The 15,441-nt window shown below is 41.8% G+C and overlaps 1 protein-coding gene across 6 annotated transcripts in view; it reads right to left on the bottom strand.

The window, feature by feature from the left end:
* The window catches only part of CHD9 (chromodomain helicase DNA binding protein 9), a 298,663-nt gene that overhangs the window by 244,393 nt on the left and 38,829 nt on the right, over nt 1-15,441 (bottom strand). For 4 of the 6 annotated variants that reach the window (XM_077132435.1, XM_077132440.1, XM_077132439.1 and 1 more), the window contains exon 1: nt 2,225-2,315. The exons of 1 other annotated variant lie outside the window; for it this stretch is intronic. The gene's annotated coding sequence lies outside the window, so the exon portion shown is untranslated. Of the gene's footprint in view, nt 1-1,997; nt 2,113-2,224; nt 2,316-15,441 lie in introns of those variants that run through there. One more of the 6 variants, XM_077132436.1, reaches the window with a different exon arrangement.

Below are 15,441 nucleotides of genomic sequence, written 5' to 3'. Positions count from 1 at the left end.
TAATTTCATATACAAGAAAGCTAAGATTCTTGGAGATTAAGAAACTGGTTCTAGCTATACAGCTAAATAAGTGACAAAGTCCTAATTCTCCCCAACCAATCAAGAACTCCTTCCACCCTAGAAGGCTTCTTCTTAGTGATAGCCTCAACTAACACTCCAGGCCATTCTTCTCACTTTATTACTCCTTGACGATTCAAAAAGATTTTACTATACCAGCACAGCTTTTTCCTAAACCTGTTTTCTTATGCCCTTAGGACATCATTCCTTCTTTGTCAATCTCAAGTTTTTTGTTTTGTTTTTTGTAACTCTACAATAGCCACTTTTTCCTTGAAACTGTTCAAGGATTACAAAGAAAACTCAGAAGCAACTGCTTTTCTTTGCAGTGTATTTCATGTCATGATTATACTATCTATAGTTTTACAGGAAACTCCCCAAGAACTGAGACCTGCCAACGCTTTGTAGTACATTCTATTTAATGTGAATTGTTGAAGTAACAGAAGCAAAACCAGAAAAAATCTTGTAAGATACACAGAACAGATTTAACTCGCTTGAAGAAATAGATGTTTTTTATTTAACAAATATCTATCGTATTTAAGGCTCTACGCTGCCTGCTATTGGCAAAGAGTTGAATTTAAATTCAATTCAATAACTGGCAGAAAGTAACTATGATCAATTATACTGGGCTGCAAAAATAAATAAAATAATCTGTCCCCCTGTGATGTGGAATCACCCTTTCAGTTCACCTTCTGTGTATAACCAAGTGTTGGTAGACTCGCAGTTCTTTTAAAAGTACCTGTACAGTTATATGCAGCCACATTACATAAGGTAAGCATTTTTTTTCTGTTCAACATCACAGTTAAGCAGAACTCGAGAGTATGGAATTAGAGAAAAGGAAAAAAGGAGAAGTAGCATGCAAAACTGACAAACTAAATTGTGACAGACCGTGGTTTTAATGAAGATAAACTTTATTTAATACGGGAGAATTTTTATGGTGGCAAGAATATTTCACATAAATGGATAAAAGAAAAACAGAGTCAAATCCCAGGCTTCCAAGAGAGCAACTGTGAGCAATGTTCATATCACAACTTTAAAAAAAAACCTCGTCTACTTTGTTCTGAAAAGTTTTATTTTTCTTAAAACAAAGCAAAACAACCAAAAAGCGAACAGAAACCACTGTCAGCTGCCAACTCCGACAGGCCAATAAGACACCAGGCTTTCCGGGTCGTGCATGGCTTTGGGATGGATGTTCGCAAAGAGAACCCAGGAACCACCCATCACGCCCCACACCCAGAGACCAAGAAAGCAGCAGCAGCGCCGGTCGGTCACACACCGGTACTAGTGGGGTCCCGGCCACGCGGCAGACGTGGAGAGGCCCCAGAGGCTGCCCTTCACAGCAAAGGGTCGCAGGGAAGACAGAACGGTCGAGACCGAGAGGGAAGGCCTGGGAAAGCGCCGGAGGCGTCCCGTGCTCGGGGCACCCAGCGCTCGCGCGGGACGCCCTGTCATGAGTCACGAAAGCGAGAAAGCAGGCGGAGGGGGGTGGGGGGGTAGAGGCTGCAGGATGGAGAGAAGCCCGACAGTCAGGAGGGAACCGAGAGGAGGGGACCGTGAGGAGGCCCCGTGCTCACGTAGAGCGGGAAAGGGGGCGCAGCCAGCCGTCCCGCACCGCCTCGCCGACGCCCTGCCCACCCTGCCCTCACCCATCCGACGCAACAGGCGCGGTGGCCGGGTCCCAACCCCGGGGTCTGCGATCCGGAGCCGGGGGCAGCAACCCGCAGCCATGACAGGAGCGGGGCGGGCCGCCGGCTGGTAGGGCCGCACGTGCGGGCAGCGCCCCCTCCCCGGCCTCCGGGGCTGCTGTACCCGCAGTCCCCGTTCTCCCCCGGCGCGGGCCCCGCACCTCAGGCGGCGGCGTGGCGCGGCCTGCCCCGACCCTCACCCCCCTCCCCCCCACCGGCCGAGCGGCGGCGGCGGCGGCGGCAGCAGCACGTACTCACCGCCGCTCTCTGGCTCTCGGGCTTCGCCATGACTGAGGCGCCCCCGCCGCCCCCTGCCTCGACCGGGACTGACACGCGCGGCTGGCCGGGCGTGGGCGGCCCGAGGCGACTACCCGGCTGACAGACCCGCCCCCGCCTCTCCCCACCAGTTGAGCGGCTGCCACTGCCCCGCGACACCCCCGGGCTTCCTCCCCACGCCTGGGGCAGCGGGTGGCGGCGGCACTTACCGGCGGCGCGGCCAGGCCCCCCTGTCAGCGCGGGGCCGGGAGGGAGAGGAGGGAGGAGTGAAAGGGCACCGCCTCCCCCGCGCCGCCACGCACCCGCCTGATTGGCCCAGTTCACTCCCCCGGCGCGACCCCACCAGCCCGTGCGAGCGGCACTCCGGCAGCACCGGCGCATCATTTGCATATTTGTGCCCGCACCGCTGATTGGTCCGGGTGCGCAGGGGCGGTGGTGACCGCAGTCGCTACACCCGCCGCTCGGGCGGCATGGGGCCACCGAGGAGGAGGGATTCCCCTAGATGCTCCCTTTCCCTCCCGGCCCGGCCCGACCCGGGGTTGAGCCGAAGGGCGGCGGAAGGCGGGGTCGCCGCCTGGCTTCAACATGGCCCCGCCGCGCCGCCGACCCAATCGCCAGTGCGTTTACTCCGGGAGCCCCGGCGGCCTCGGGGCGGGTGAGGATTGGGGCCGGGCGCCCTCTGGCCGGAGAGTGGAGCAGTGCAGTGGCCCCGGCTCCCCGCGCCACCCCGCCGCGGCCGCCACGTCAGGCCGCGCCCTCCCGGCGGCCTCTCCCCGAGCACCGCCTTCGTCGCCCCGTCGCCACGTCAGGCCCTGACAGGCCCGCCCCGGCCGCGCGCTGACCAGTGGCGGGGTCGGCGCTGAGGTCAGTCATATGCAGGGCATCTCCTTGTCCGCCCGGGTCCGCTGAGGAACGTCGAGGGTTTCCAGAACCTCCTCTTTCAGGCAGTCGTGGGTTCGGAACCTCGTCCAGCATTCGCGCGGAGACCCGGGTAGTATACGCCAGGGCTGGTAAAAGCCGGAGCGAGGAAAGGCGCCGCGATGATGCAGCGATTCAGCCCAGGTGCACTGCACCTGCCGAGGAAAGGCAGACCCAGACTCAAATCCTCGTTTACAGAGCGTGCGCACCGTGATGGAGCGCTGGAGTTGAAGTCCACCTTCTAAATTATTACAGCCAAGAAGGGAAAGAAAGAACGAAAAAAAAAAAAGAAGAAGAAAATAATAAAAGAAGAGGACGACACTAGCCTAAGAGTAGAGAGTGCATGGGAAAACCACTGGCCTGCAAAGGCGTCAGGACACCTGGTTCCCTCTCGCTCTGTCCCAGTTAACTGGATGACATTAATTCATTTCGTGTCCTAGGGCTCAGTTTTCCCTTCTGTAAAATAAAGAGACTAGACAAGTTTTCTAAGAGCCTTCCAGCTCCAAAATTCTATGGGCCTCTCTTTCAGACCGTGTACTGGCTTTTTAAATCCTTACTAAAATGCGAGATAAAATAATGGAATTTTTAAACTTGATAGCTTACCTTGTGTTTATTCCAAACTCTCCTCTTTCCAGCCCGGCATGGATGATACCTAGCATTCAATTTAGAGCTGACAGAAATCTCTTCAACATCAGTCTCCACAAAAAAAAGCATAGAGCGTGTCACTCTGCTTGTTTATGCTGATTAGAGTGGAATGACTGCAGTATGCATGGGGCTACTCGTTGCCAACTAATTTCATTCTTTATATTCCCCTCTGTAGCTTTTCCGGAGTATATCAACACAGCTCTATCTAGCTGAGATACTGAAGGGGGTGGGAGAAAACCCTACTGAGAGAAAAGTTACAATTACAATTTGATTCTTCTCAAGGATACTAAGTAACAACCACATACCAGGATAAGAATGCATAGAAACAGTTTATCTCTGGGCTCCCTACACTATTTCTTATTAGAATACTGCTTTAGTTGGCAAATTCAACCTGAGTTCAATTAAATTAGGCCAGTAATATCTTATTATCTGGCATGACAGGAAAACACGCTTTCATTTATGAATGAAAACTAGCTACTTTACAGACCTCTCCCCCTGGCCCCATGAGATGGAAAAATTCATGTTTTCTTGGATACTGCCCTTTTAAAATTAGGGCATCATAATCATTAGCAACATTACTGTATTCTCCTATAATCAACAAATGCCCTCAAAGTACGCATATCTCTGCTGGTGGGAATGTAAAATGGTGCAGCCTCTGTGGAAAACAGTATGGCAGTTCCTCAAACAATTAAACACAGAGCTACCATATGATCCAGCAATTCCATTCTTAAGTATATACCCAAGAAAATGAAAACATAACATCTACACAAAAACTTCTACATGAATATTATAGCAGCATTATTCATACTAGCCAAAAGGTAGGAGCAACCCAAATGTCCACCAACTGACAAATGGAACTGATAAATGGTTTATCTATACAACAGACTATCATTTAGCTATAAGAAGGAATGAAGTATTGACGTATACTGGAACATGGATGAACATTGAAAACTCTATGGTAGGAGAAAGAAGCCAGTCACAAAGGACAACAAATTATATGATTCCATTTATATGAAATATCTAGAACAGAAAAATCTATAGAGACAGAAAGTAGAGAGGGGTGGCTTAGGGCTGGAGATGGATGGGAGTATGAAAGGGTGACAGCTAAAAGGCATGGGGTTTCTTTTTGGGGTGATGAAAATGTCCTACTATTGACTGTGGTGACGGTTACATAACTCTAGGAATATACTAAAAACCAGTGACCTGTAAACTTTAAATGGACGAAGTGTATGGTATGTGAATTATGTCTTAATAAAGCTGCTTGGTTTTTTTTTGTTTTTGTTTTTAAGTATATACAGGAAAAAATAATGAAATGTGACCCGTCCACGCAGCATACAAATAAAAAAAAAAGGATGTACATGTATTAGTTCCTATACAAAAAGGCCTCTAGTATGCTGTTTTGATTTCTTTATAACTCATCTGTTTTTCATAAATCTCCTTCCTCACTGTTAGGCTGACACATTCTTCTACCTAACAACCTACTTTCCTACTTTTTTGAGCTTTTACTGGACATAAACTTTTAGATTTCCAGGTTTTGAGTAAAAAGGCTTTTCTGCAGGGTTCTCCTGTGAGTTAAATGCATGAGTTCTTGTGATACCTATTTTGACTACTCAGTAATCGGTTTTCACTTATTAGATCTTGGTGGTGTTCTGGATAACTGAGGTTTCTGGATATGTGGACGTTGAAAAAGTTATTGTAGAGGACAGCTGTGAATACTAGAATTTAGTGGCTAGATCTGTCCATATAACCCTCTGCAGTTGATGTTAGCAAGAATCAACAGCATCCACAACGTCAAAGTCTGGCAACACAGGCCCAGCATTCCCATTTGGCAATGGAATACAGAACTGAGTGTTCACTGTGCTCTCCGGATTACCAGATTCCATTTCAGTCCATTCCTACTGAACCTCTTTCAAGGCAAAAAGCCCCTCTACAAGCACAATAATTCAGGTCAAAGAAGGCCTGTGCTATAGCAGAAAAAAGTTCTCCACACCCTGAATAAAACACCTTAAAAGTGTATCCAATATATAGCATTTACTGAAAAGTACCTAGTTCCAGGTACTGTGTTAAGAGTTTACATTTGCTATTTTCATTTAGCTTCACTACACCCTATGAGGAAGGGATTATTGTTCCAATTTCACAGATGAAAAGGGTCCAAAACCTTGCCCTGGTTACACAGCCACTCAGTGGCAGAGATAGGACTCAAATCTAGAATTGTCTGGCCCCAGAGCCTATGGCTCTTTAACTCCATGCTATATTCCCTCCCTTCAACCTTAGTTTCCCATTCTATGTTTATTAAGCAACATTTCAATAACTAATATGGCACCTTGGAGAGGTAATTCCCTGCATAGGCATTTTTATTCATGTCATCAAAAAGAAATATCCCATAACATACCTATTAAAGTTGGCATTTTCTTGCAAGTTGAGGAACATAAATCAATGCCATGTAACTATTTACTGTTGTGAGAAGCTGATATAATTGAGACCCTGAAACTATTAAACTGAGGATTAAACTGTGCCTCGGGAGGACCTAAAAAAGCATTGTCCACAGAATAGCAAAAGTAATCCTATAAAACAACAAAGTTGGAGGAAGACTCACACTTCCTGAGCTCAAACCTTACTACAAAGCAAGAGTAACCAAGACAGCATGGTACTGGCATAAAGGCAGAAATATAGGTCACTGGAATAGGATTGAGAGTCCTGAAATAAACCCACACATTTATAGACAATTGATTTTCAACAAGAGTGCCAAGACATTTAGATCAGGAAAGAATAGCCTGTTCAACAAATAGCGCTCAGTCAATTGGCTATACACAGAATGAATATGGACCTCACACAATATTCAAAAACTCAAAAAGGATCAGAGATCTAAATGTAAGAGTTTAAACTATAAATTTCTTGGAAGAAAACATATGAGTAAACCTTTGTAACCCTGGAGTAGGCAGTGGTTTCTTAGGTATGAGACCACAAACATAAGTGACAAAAAAAAAAAAACAAAAAAAAAAAACTAGATAAATTGGACTTCATTAAAATTTAAAACTTTTGCATAAGCAGTAAAAAAAAAAGTAAACTGAGCTATATTTTATAAAAACTCTCTTGTGTTTCAAAGGATCCCACCAAGAAAGTGAAAAGGTAACCCACAGGATGGGAGAAATTATCACAAATCATATATCTAGCATCCAGAATATATAAAAAACTCTAACTCAACAATAAAATACAAATAACCTAATTTAAAAATGGTTATTTTGAATAGCCATTTCTCCAAAGAAGATGCACGATGGTGAATATGCACATGAAAAGATATGCAACATCCTTCCTCAGAAGGGAAATGCAAATCAAAACCACAATGAGGTACCACTTTACATCCACTAGGATTGGTATAATAGAAAAGAGAGGTAAGTGTTGATGTGGAGAAATTGCAACACTCATACATTGCTGGTGGGAATATAAAATGGTGCAGACATTTTAGAAAACAGTTTGGCAGTTCTTCAAAAAGTTAAACACAGTTACAATATGACCCAGCAATTCTACTCCTACATATATATACCAAAGTGACATATATGTCCACACAAAACCTTGCGTACAAATGTTCATAACAGCATATTCACAATAGTCAAAAAATGGAAACAATCCAATGTCAACTGATGAATGGATACACAAAATGTGGAATATCAATACAATGGAATGTTATCCATCTATAAGAAAGATTAAGTACTGATATATTCTATAATATGATGAAACTTGAAAACATGCTGTCTGAGAGAAGCCAGATACAAAAGACCACGTATTGTAGGATTCCATTCATGAAATGTCCAGAACAGGCAAATCTATGGAGATAGAATGTAGATTAATGGTTGCCTAAGCTAAGGTGGGGGTGAGGAGTGAAGAATGGGGAGTAAACATTAATGAGTGCCAGTTTCTTTTTGGGGTGATGAAAATAAAATGGTGACAGTTGCGCAACACTAGATATACTAAAAACCATAGGAATGTACACTAAATGGGTGGATTTTATGGTTCATAATATCTTCATAAAGATTTTTTAAAACACACAGTGAAACCTAGCCACTTCCAACTTAGTTAAGCATTATATACATGTAAAACCACACATATTTACATGAACACATTTTGAGACAAGAGAAGCAGGTATATTTTAGCTACATTTACAAAATTAGATAAGCAGGAAATAATTTATTAATTCTAAAGATTGTTGTATTGGTAGTGCTTCAATTTCTCATATTGGACTCACTGATTTTGTGACTTTGGTATAATTTACATGCACTTATAAATATTGACACCATATATTTGTACTAGGCTGGGTGTTGTGTTAACTACAGAAGAAAGGATTCCCATATAAATGACAATTAATAAATATTTAACAAATACATGTGTGCGTGTAAAATATCTTTCATTCATCTTTATTGACATTCAGTCACAGATTGCAGCATTTAAGAAAATGTTCTTTCACAGACCAACTATAAGTATTGACAAATGTTAAGGCATGCTGTTTAGTCTTTTACACATTTTATGTAGATTCATAATATGAATGTTTTATGCCCCATTACATTTTAGCGTATAACATAATTTCCACCTTTCTGCAGAAATGAGTAGTACCTTGAGCAGCTCAAATACTTTTCTACTCTAGAAAAAGAATCTGAAAGGAACTTTAGTTGGCTCCACAGTGAGTAAAAACTAACTTCTCATTGGTTAGGGGAGTTGTGAAATAGCCTTAACTCAGCGAAGAACACGGGTTCTTTTAAGAACTGGAGTGAAAGATATCACTGGGAATCTTTTGGTCTTCTTTTTTAGGCTATTGTTCAAACAAATAGAAAGGAAGCCTAGCTAAGCTTTCAGCTGTAGCTTAAAGCATCTTAAAGTCATTTAAAAGCCCTGCTCCTATAGATGATGCTTCCTGACCAAAAGGGAGAAAAGAATTGTAACAAATAAGGTGCCAGTGGCTGAGAAAGTTCAAATAGAGTCAAGAGCCTACTCTGGGGGCTATTCTTATGCAAGCTTCAGCTAGATATTGCTTTCTTCCAATCCTAAAGAACACCTAGGATGTTATCTGAAATTCTACATGCCATGCATTATGATTACTTTCCAGAAAGCTACAACCTCCAATGGGTTCCTAGGCCAGATAAATCTTGAAACCCAGAGGGTAACATCCTCCCATCCCATGTTATTGACAGCCCTTTTCAACATGAAAAAGTTAGACTGAGCATGGCCAAAATACCCCTAAAGAGTGGGAGACAGATCAAAGGAAATGGTGGAGTTATAACAGAGAAGACAGGATTTAACATGAGTATGATTGCTGAATCATTATATTGATTTTTTTTTTTTTTGGTCTCCCAGTGTCTTGGAGTAACTAGAAGGAAAAACCCAAAATTGTGGAACTGAACCCATACCAAACTCTGAAATCTGTTCTACAACTAATTGTTTCAGTGTGCTTTGAAATTTATTGCTTTTTGTATATATTATTTTTCAGAATAAAATTTTTTTAAATGTTAAAAAAAAAAAAAGCCATGCTCCTCATTGTTTTCAAATCTAGAGGCTGCTGATAGTAATAACATCCAAAAGCTGTGTCCAGCCAGGCAACTGCTCTTCAGACTCTTAGACTAATTTAATCAGAGACAGATCTTAGAGTCTCTAAGTTTTATCTAGTTTATCTCTTACTTTTAGCCAAGAACATACTTCAAAGTTGGATCCTACCTGACAGTTCAATCCTTAGACTGTTCTGCTTTTATAAACAGTTGCATGTTCTAATCTTAAAAGGTCTTTAGGGAAAAAAAAGATTTTGTTGTTTTCCATAGTAAGACATCCCTGACTGAGCACCTAATTCCCTCTCTGTGCATCTGCTTCTCTTTGGGGACTATAAGTACTCCTGGAGAAGTTGCATCTGAATCAAGTTTGGAGGGATCAAATGCATGAAATGCGGCTCCTATCAAAAAAAAAAGAACTCATTCAACAAATATTTAGAATGTCTTTGATGCGTCAGGCACAGTGCTAGGTGCTGGGAACACAACAATGAACAAGACAGACATGTTCCTTTGGCCTCATGGCAAATTTCTGTGAAGTACATAAATACCCACAAATGAATTATTTTTATTAATTTTGGAAACACTTAACCTTAATTAGCAGGTAATGTAATGGGTGAGTTTCAAAATGCCTGTATGACCTACCACTCAGCTTAGGGTCTGATGGAAACTGCAAGCCTATATTTTTCTAATCAACTGGTTTGCTTTATAGGCACTATAGGCATCTCATTTCAAGAAGCAGTCCATTGTGTGCAATTTAAGTTCATCTTGCCTGGTTTAAACTTTAAAAGAAGGGAGAAAAAAGTACCAGGTTTCTTTTGAATACTCCTTGACCTGTTTTTTTCTCATACATTTTATATAGCTATGACTATAATTCGGCACCATCTTTCCACTATCTCATTGGCTAGGTTTTACACCCCTACTAAGTAAGGTCTTGTGAAGAGTTTACAAAATCCATAGATTATTGTGGGCTATAAAACAAATCCTTTCATAAACTGACCAAGATTTGGTATTTTCTAAACTGCTGAGTTTTTTTTCCTTGCCTCAAATGAATTTCTTAAGAAGGGCAATCTTTCTTATTAAGCTCATGTTTTGAAGCACTCTTACTTTATCAAAGCATCATCATCTCCTATGAAAAAGCTTAAAGGGATTATTGGAATTCTTGGAGATTTTGGTTGAGGATGCATGTTAACCATAGTTGCTTTCTTTGCATTAAATTCCATGGTTTGTTTTACAGAGGATCAGTAACCACACACCAAACATGAAAATTAATTCCAGGTTGTAGGATAGAAAAAAATTTTTTTTAATTTAAGAGCAGGGGGACCTTAGAAAGTTTTTCTGAAAATAAATGTGTGTAGTCTTTTTCTCTGATTCCCATTAGAGGCAGTCATTAGCCTAGTATAATTTAGGTATATGTTTTATGTGAAAACAATGAAGGAGGCTGGGTCTGTGTTTCTTAAAATAAGAAATTCATAGAAATATTTAGTCCTCATACAAGCACATAATCTCCCAAGAGCTAAAAATATTTGACTTTCTATTGATTGGGTAGGGAACTCAAAATCACGTGTCAGAGAACTGAATTCTTCTAAAATGGGGCCAATTCTGCCACACTGAAAGCCCAAACTAAGCCAAGGATAAGTACTTGATAGCCAGGTGATGATTTGGTTTTGTGTCACTTACAGCAAATGACAGCTAGCAACAGGATAAAAGCCTACAGAATTAGGCAAATCCTCTGCATATCAAATATACAATTGGCAGAATTTTCGTTTTTTCATTGTTCATTGGTTTCATGTAAGACAGCCTAATTTTTTCCCCAAAGTCAGTCCATTCTTAGCAATTTTTGGCAATAATATGGACCCCTCTTTGTTCAGTACATAGTACTTTGGGTCCTTGAAGATGCTTCTCTTTGTGTTTCCTTTGCAGAGTATCTAATATTTGGCAAGAATGTTCTGAGTCATTGGTGTAAATTATGAGAAATGTCAGGTCAGCACTTGATCACTATCTGCCACCCCTCGTTTTAGAAAGCGACGAGAGTCTTTCCTGTTCTACACCCCACCTCCTTGTCTCCAAAATTATGTCCGCTGCTAGTCCCTCTTCCTTATCACTGGCTCTAGGCAGAGTTACACGTCCTCCTTCAGATCTTACAAAATTGGCTCCTCAGAGAGGCCTTCCTTGACCCCTAATTATCCAATTTGTTTCCTGCTCAATAGTTATCACAGTCCTACTTATGTATTAGTTTAACATTTGGTTTCACCAACTAGGAAAAAAAGCATCTTGAAGCTGAAGCATGCTGTCTTGTTCCTATCAACTAGCAGCACCTAGGGTCTCAGTAAGTGTGCATTTTACACGGAATGAGCTACTCACCCAACATACCTGGAATGTTCTGGCAGAAAGTGCTGCTCTCATTTGGGATTATCCTACCTAGTTTTGAATAAGACACTGGAAGCCTCTATCAGAGGTTCTCAAACCTGCCTGCACATGAGAATTTACTTGGGAAACTTAAAAATGACCTTTGTTCAGACCCTGCCCCAGAGTAGGAAAGTACAGCTCTAAGTGACACAGAACTGAACCATCACCTGGCTGTCAAGTACCTATCCTCAGGGAATCCTCCCTGTGTCCTCTAGGTCTAGTGCATCTCAAAGTGTTTTTCAGACCACTCTAGTGGCTTCTCTTTACTTGCCTCATCATCACAAAGGAACAGAGCCAGGCATAAACGAATGAAAAGTTAACCTTTCTGGAAAAAAGAGACGGTATCCAAGTAACCTAGGTTCTACAGTTGACCAGTACTGACCATAAAATCCTCATACTATAAGGGGGAAAGTTCCAACATTCTTCTTTCTTCAAAGAAAGTCATAAAAACCCCCTTCACTTGACAGCAGAAGTCCCAGGTATAAATAAATTGAATGAATGAACCATGTTCTTAGGCTGCAAAGCAATCAAAAAATAATATTCACAGAAGAAGGAAGTGTCCAAATTCTATCTGTATTTTTAAGGAAAAACAATGTATATTGATTTTTTTCTCAAACAATGCTTTTCAAAGTTACCATCGGAAGGAAATACTAACAAAAACCAGGCTCACGCTGAAAGACAATTGGAACCCACATCCTACCCTCCATTTAGAAAAGCCAAATGAATTATAGAAAAGGATAAGAAGTGAGGCTGAGTTGTAGTACAAGCTCTACCTCTTGCCAACAGAATGATCAGCAATTTTTCTCCCCTGTGAAGTGATAATCATAACTCATACGCTGCCAGCCTCACATTGTTACTGTTTCTTATAGATAACATTCACAAACATTCTCTGAAAATATTGGTGTGCAAATGTAAATTACAGGTCTTCTGCCTTGTGGGTGAACTTTAGGGAAAAATAAATCCACTGGTTATAGTAATCAGTAATATTATCCTAGGATATACTATGTGCCCAGCAAAGTGTGGAACCACACACAAAAAATTGTCTATAAGTCATACTTGCTTGAAGACACACTCAGCACACACCTACCACAAGGGAAACTGAACCAGTGACTAGAACAGAAGGTAGATCAACAAACAAGGAAAGCAATTTCTTTTGCAGAAGGAGAGACACAGCTCAGGCAGGTGCAAAGTAACTTTTAAAACCCACTTATTCACACACACACACACACACACTCCAAGTCTGTTTCTACGCCCAGGTCTAAGTATTTCCCACTGAGGATGTCCAGAACACGGGAAAGGCTACTTAAATTCAGAGACCCTCATATCAGTCAAGATTAGAGTACCAAACTTGAACAAATGTGAGTTAACAAGCTCCCATTCAAAGTTTTCAGTAGATAAGAGGATCTGAAAAGTTGAAAGCAGTTTTGCAGGTGAGCCCAGGACAGCTTAAAACAGGGGAAAGCCTGCCTCCTGACTTCTCAAAGCTACAAGCAACCCCAGAGATTCTCTGGTTGAGAGGAAGGTTGTGGCAAATCTTTAACCTCATTCAGCCTCAGTGTCTTGATCAGTAAAACGAGACAAAAAATATCTTCTTTGCAGGATTAATAATCTGAAATTTGGAGATGATATACCTAATATCAGTATGTATTGGGTTATCAATAAATTAAGCTATTTTGTCCAAAGCCTGTTCAGTGATTTTTAGATTTGTTCAAGTGGCAAAGCACCTGGGAGTTTCAGAACACTGTGAAATATTGACACATTTTAGCCAATAGTGGGAACCAGGAAAAAATACTTTAGTAGCAAATATGACTACATTGTATATGATATATTTATCACCAATAAGAGCAAAGAGAATTCCTCTAAACAAACTACTGAATGGGGTAATGCGTGAGAGTCTTCTCATAATATTTGTTGACTACTTTCACATTTAATTTATGTGTCAAGCTGAAAGTAGGGGTTACTTATGAGCAGACAAACAGCAGTAGGCAAGTGGAGAAAATACCCAGCATTCAATTTAGCGAAAGCCTCATAGAATTTGTAAACCTTTGCTAGTAACACATTACACTAGAGCGGATTGACTAATTCAATGATTTTCAAACTTTCTTGAGAGCAGGGAAGCCCCTTCTTCAGGAAGTTTTTTGTTTTATTTTGCTATGGGTTTTTTGTTTTTGTTTTTTGGCAGAAGCTCAAGATGTAAAACAGAAAAACAGAAACTCCAAAGGGAAAACAGAATGAAGGCTGAGCTGCTTTTCTGCAAGGCCCAAGATCCCCCACCTTTCCCCACTTGCAGGCATCTGTGAAGACTGCACATTTGGAACATCCTTAAGTCCAGCCCCTTTATTCAGCAGCTGAAGATATTAAAGCACAGAGGAGCTGAGGGATATTACTCACACACAGTGAATTTATGGGAGAACCAAGGCTAGGACTCAGGCCTATCTCTTCTCAGTTCAACATTTTTCCACACTCTACCAGGACTACTTGGATGCCATAGTTTTTCACAAATAACCTACTGGTTAAATAGGGAAGGCAGAATCTTGGCAAAGGGGTCAACCCGCTAGAGATTAACTACCTTAAAAACCTCAAACTGTGAGGGTGATAGATGTCCCTCCTTTGCCTACCTTTCGTATCATGTACCACGCTGTATTAAAATTATCTGTTTATGTCAGGGATCATAAATCAGTCCACATGTTATATTTAACCATCTTGAATTAGCTGTCAATATTAAAATGTCAGAAAATTTTGCCTAAAAATTTGGATTTCCAGCTTCAATTGAAAAATAAGAAATTCTAGCAACACTGAACTCTTATCCCCAAGTGATAACAATCAGTAGATACTTAGTAGAGGCATGTACCCTGTCCCTACCAATCCCTAATGCCTCATATCTGCTTTTATCCATTGTTGTCTGGCCCCTGTAAGCATTTGGCATTGTGATCCCTGGGCTGCAGCTTACATCTATAGATGCATTTTTGGAAACTGAACATAAGAACAAATAAAACTAGGAGACAGATACAGAGGACAGTTTAATTTCAAAAGACGAGGCAAATGCCATTGTAAATAATGCTGCTTTTCTGCAAGGGTTAAGAAGAAAACTTTCAGAGTTGTCTTCCTGACTCATTTATTTTTCTGAGAGCTGTGAAATCAACCATAGACTAGTAGAACTACAAGTCCCAGAACTGCTTTCCTGTGTGTTCCCATTTATACCACTATCAACAACATATCTCCAAACACTCCTAGCTCCTCAGGAGATACATTATGAAACCACACATCAGCCTGTTTCCTGTCCCAGGGCACCTCATTCAGCATCACTGTTAGGAGGAACTGGCTGAGAGCCCTGGGATCAACCCCAGCACTGGGACATGAACACAGGCACAGCCTGAGAAGTGGGAGCAATTTCTAAAGGGCAGTTTGGTCCTGTTTTCCAGCTGTGGCAGTCCAGGTGCTCATCATACGTTCGTCCTACCTGCGTGTCACAAGATCTGTATCTCGACCTATACCTCCTCTTGTTCAATCACCTTCCTCTCCTCCTCATCAAAACTTATCAAAAGTGACCCCCAGGACAGAAATCCTAGAATGAGCTGGGACTCAGCACCAAGGGATCGAGAAAACCTTCTCAACTTAAAGGGGGAAGACAGAAATGAGACAAAATAAAGTGTCAGTGGCTGAGAGATTTCAAACAGAGTCAAGAGGTTATCCTTGAGTTTATTCTTAAGCATTATATAGATATGATCTTTTTAGTTAAGGTATAATGGAGAGGCTGGAGGGAAGTGCCTGAAAATGTAGAGCCGTGTTCCAGTAGCCATGTTTCTTATTTAAGATGATTGCATAATGATACAGCTTTCGCAGTGTGACTGTGTGATTGTGAAAACCTTGTGTCTGATGCGCCTTTTACCTACCTTAAGGATGGATGAGAAAAACATATGGATTAA

The sequence above is a fragment of the Tamandua tetradactyla genome, chromosome 16 (genome assembly GCF_023851605.1).
Source record: "Tamandua tetradactyla isolate mTamTet1 chromosome 16, mTamTet1.pri, whole genome shotgun sequence".
In the NCBI taxonomy this organism is placed as follows: domain Eukaryota; kingdom Metazoa; phylum Chordata; class Mammalia; order Pilosa; family Myrmecophagidae; genus Tamandua; species Tamandua tetradactyla.
The sequence above is the reverse complement of the archived record's forward strand: the minus strand, read 5'-3'. Positions and strand labels throughout refer to the sequence as shown.